Source organism: Periplaneta americana, chromosome 17 (genome assembly GCF_040183065.1).
Source record: "Periplaneta americana isolate PAMFEO1 chromosome 17, P.americana_PAMFEO1_priV1, whole genome shotgun sequence".
Taxonomy (NCBI): domain Eukaryota; kingdom Metazoa; phylum Arthropoda; class Insecta; order Blattodea; family Blattidae; genus Periplaneta; species Periplaneta americana.
In genome coordinates this window covers 60,403,489-60,408,215 of record NC_091133.1, presented here as the reverse complement: position 1 = coordinate 60,408,215, position 4,727 = coordinate 60,403,489, and the positions used below count along the sequence as shown (strand labels likewise).

Genomic DNA, 4,727 nt, shown 5'->3' with positions numbered 1-4,727 from the left:
TTTGCACACCCTAATCCATACCGTATCGAATTCAACGGACCAAATGGATCTACACTTTCAGAGTTGGTAGCATTCTTCATTAATCTCCTTATTTACCAAAGTTGAAAAGTAGACAATGTTTTCACACTCAGTAAGGTATGTGAAATACATCGCGAAGTTGTGCTCTAATCTTACTGATACGAAGTAAACAAAATGGTAGTTTTATTAGTGATTACCATGAGTTTTAATATATTTGACTTATATGAAACATGAGGCATAAATTATCAAAATTATGAAATTCTATTTTAACAAATACTTGAATAAGAATAATAAGAGTAAATAGTTGAGAAAGAGAACAATATAATAATAATAATAATAATAATAATAATAATAATAATAATAATAAATATACGAAAAACAAATTTAAAAAGGTGTAAGTATAATACAAAAATGGTTTCCTCGGAAGAGGCCAAGAAAAATAAAAATATTATGAAAAAGACGAAGGGAAGGACAAAAGGAGAAAGACTGGGACAAAAGGAGAAAGACTGGGACAACGGAGAAAGTCAGGGATAAAGGAGAAGGAGAGAGACAAAGGAGAAAAACAGGAGCAAAGGAGAAAGATAGGGGGAAAGGAGAAAGACTGGGACAAAGAAGAAAATCAGGGATAAGGGAGAAGGAGAGGGACAAAGGAGAAAAACAGGGGCAAAGGAGAAAGATAGGGACAAAGGAGAAAGACAGGGGCAAAGGAGAAAGACAGGGACAAAAGAGAAAGAAGGGGCAAAGGAGAAAGACAGGGAACAAAAAAATATAGGTACATGAAGAAAGACAGGGACAGGAAGAATACCGGAACAAGCAGAAAAGACAAGGACAAAGAACGGACAGAGAGAGACAATAAGAAGAAAGATAAGAATATGGAAAGCGAAAATAAATAATATAACCTTTAATGTTAATGCTTTTTAACCGTATAGGCACCATTATTACGTAATTCTTGGATGCAAAGATGTGCAGACAGGCAGGAGGGAAGAAAAAGTGGAGGAATAAAAAAATAGGAAAACAATGTGTCAATTATATACTAGAAACTTTGCAGCAGTTACATACTGCATATCACACAATGTCTTGGAAGATAAAAATTAAAAGCAAGAGGGAAAGGTCAAGGAAAGAAGAAGGGGAAAAGGATGAGGAGAAGAAGAAGAAGAAGAAGAGGAGGAGGAGGAGGAGGAGGAGGAGGAAGAAGAAGAAGACGAAACGATGTAATGCTACAATGCATGAAGCTTACGAGGAATATTCTCAGAAATGTTTTGAAAAGTATCACTCTTATAAGAAACTATGGGCACACGTTATGAAATAGTAGCTTATAAATAATGTAGGCATAGAAAACTTGGATAAGAATTTATCTGAAGTATTTCATTCCTAATCAGATAAAGAGAGAGAGAAAAAAAAGAAACAAAACTTTGCTTTCGGCTATGTCCAAACAGATAAGGATGGGACAGGCGTCGCCAGACCAAGTGTTTCGAGACGACGACACTGTAACAGAATTTTTCTTCTTCTTTTGGCATCGCGACTTCTCGCTAGAAAACTTTTTCCAAGACCATTTCTCCTTCTTTCTTTCATTTTTTTAACTCCTTCTGGCCTCACCCCTTCCATACCCGAAACCTCCCCTTCTAGGGGTCTGCAAATGCCCCATCTCTACTTCGCCTCCCACCACACTCACATATACACATACACACGCACGCACACGTAAGCTTGTGGCCCCGTACACTGCGGTGATACGGCAAACGTCTTTCCACTCTGCTCAATACCACAATCCATGGAACGCAGCGCAGCGATTAGATGCTACCGGCTATCGAAAGTATAAAGGCCTTGACCATTCGATATTTTTCTTTTTTCACTCGTTAACTGGCGAAACAAAAGAGTACCATTGCGAAAACTATTGAGAAACGGACACGATTTTATTTTCAGTGTTATGATTCTGTTTACAATAGTACACGAAATCTCGTTTATATTTATTGAATCTTTCTTTCTTCATTACGTTTAAGGTCCCGCTTTCATACAAACTTAAACTCTCATTCAGTTTTGGAAATATACAGAGTGGAATTGATATAATTGTGCTGATTGAAAGGGACAGTAGAGTATATTAAAATAAATAAAAAAGAATTATTATGCATTTTGTAATTAAGTGCATGGTTAATTAGAAAATTAGGCTGAAAATATTCGTAGTTATGCAAAAACGTATCGCCGCCTCACCTACGGATACATACCAACTCGGATCTGAATAGCAGCATTCCCTTCCTTAGGGATGCCAGAATTCCAAGTGGCAGGACATAACCATAAAGCAGTGATGTCAAATCAAGCACATTTTCCTGACCTTGACGTCGTCCGCGGGCATCAAGCGCTAGGTTATGGAAGGAGGAAGAATTATGTATATGACTAAGCAGCCTATTGGATTAAGAAAACAGTAGTGCACAAACTTCAAACGGAACGTGAAATTTTATGTCGTTATTTTTATATGACTTCCTTCTGTTTGATATTTCATTTATTGTCTGTAAAACAAAAGTACTAACACCAATTTCTTAACATTGCACTTGTGTTTTAAATCTTAATAACATAATAAAGAGTTAAGAGGATATATTCACATAAATTCCATAATAGTACAATTATACTATACTAAGTGAATGAAACATATCATTCATAAAGAAAGTGATATTCCAAAGAAAGAGATTGAGTATGACATGGTATGTTGGAATTCATATTGATGGTATCTTTAGCCTTATAAATGTAATAAATGAACTAATCAAACCAATATTATAGTACAAAGCAAAGTTACCTAAGTATATATTTTAACTGTAACTAATATTACATAACAAAACTCTTATCGCATTATGCTTTTAAGGTGATATTGGCGCGCAACTTCCTATAATCAGAATATTAAATTATTTTCTCGAAATCTGCTAAGCTATAGAGCTGACGTTTTTACAACACATGGACACATATCTTTTGTTTATGATGTAACAGTACTTGCTTTTGTTAATTCATTTCCTTATCAAACAGTTTACATGCGAATATTTTCAAAATTTCCAATATACTATCTTCAATATTACGTATTTACAATATATAAGATTTATGAAAACATTGTTTCAGTACCTGTAAGGCTACTAAATAAACATATCTGAAAATTTGAATTTTCTATTTAAAAATGTTGAGAAAATATTCATTTTGAATAAAAAAGCAAACTTGTGAAAATGAGCATTAAAATTAAAACTCACATTCTTATAATTCACTTATACTTCTCAGACAAATATAAAAATTAACATGGATACAGTTTTAATAAATTCTATTCCTATTATTCATTGAATCAGTACTAGCCATCCCTGTATATAGCTCGAAGAAGCGGCATATACTACCTATTTCGTCTGTCTCTTTCCTTTCCGCTGATAAAAGCGCTCAGGCTCTTCTGAGATCTAAAGCGCACGCTTGTGCCTATGGGCATAAGTTGATATGACTGCCATAAGAGATAAATCACTCCTTATCGGTTTCTGTAATGATAAAAATAAAATTCCGAATCCTAAGGATAGTACTTAGCGAGTAAAACAAATATTTGAGAGAAATTCGCTCCGGCGCCGGGGATCGAACCCGGGTCCTTGGTTCTACTTACCAAGCGCTCTGACCACTGAGCTACGCCGAATTCAACCCACAGCACCGGATCAAACCAACCATTGTCAATATTACAGATATTATTCTATAGAACAAGTTAATAACATCTTTAATATTCTGAGTAAAAGTGTTAACCTTTAAGGGAAACCTTTTTTTCCGATAAAAGTATATGGTAATAGAATTGTTTGTTATACTCTATCCAAGGAACAAGCAGTGAAAATTTGCACAGTATTAGGGGAGAGTCGGGTAGTATCGGACATCGGGTAATATCGGACAGTGAGTTTCTTTCATCTACCACACGATGATAGTACCTGATTGACATGGTTACGTTTCTGTGATGTCGCATAGAGAAACGTAACCATGTCATTCAGGTACTACCATATGGTGGTAGATGAAAGAAACGCAATGTCCGATACTACCCGATGTCCGATACTACCAGACTCTCCCCTACTTCCATTCCGTATTCTCTTGACCAACATTTGAAAGCCACACACTGCGAGCCTCCCTGGTCGTGTGGACAGCACAGAGTCACCGCTGAGGCAATAGAGGTAACAAGTGACAAACCCCCAGTCCCGCGAGCAGAAGATTAATTCTCCTTCATTGTCAATGCCCGAAATCGAACCACGAATAGCTTGGATGGGAAGCTCATACGAAGACTAAGGTGGATTATACTAATAATGAAAGCTCGAGAATTGTTGAACAAGAGACCTGCTCTTAGCTTCGGTTAGGGCCTATCTGATCATATTTTACGGTATGGAAATAAAGCAACTGATATGAAATTAAATTAAATTGATTTAATTACATTACATAATACATGAAGCAATTCAAAACTTTTTCATATAAAATGAGTGAATTAGATATAATGGGGAAGAAAGCAATAATGAAGGGTTTTTTAAAATAAAAATATAAGAGAACGTGGTGGGAGTTTTTTTCTTACCAATTTTGCCCTCAATCATACATGTAAAAGAATCAAACGTTTCAAAGCTACGTACGGACTCAGGATCTATACGCTAAAAAAAAAATCAGATCTCATTCAGAGGGAGGTTTCTCTTCGGTTTTCTCGTTCTGATACCCTTGCAATAATACTAAATTTTTCG

At 35.6% G+C, this 4,727-nt stretch overlaps 1 non-coding gene across 1 annotated transcript; it reads right to left on the bottom strand.

The window, feature by feature from the left end:
* Positions 1-3,588: 3,588 nt before the first annotated feature.
* TRNAT-AGU (transfer RNA threonine (anticodon AGU)) lies at positions 3,589-3,661 on the bottom strand. The gene has a single exon. It is a non-coding gene; the product is annotated as a tRNA-Thr (tRNA).
* Positions 3,662-4,727: the final 1,066 nt, after the last annotated feature.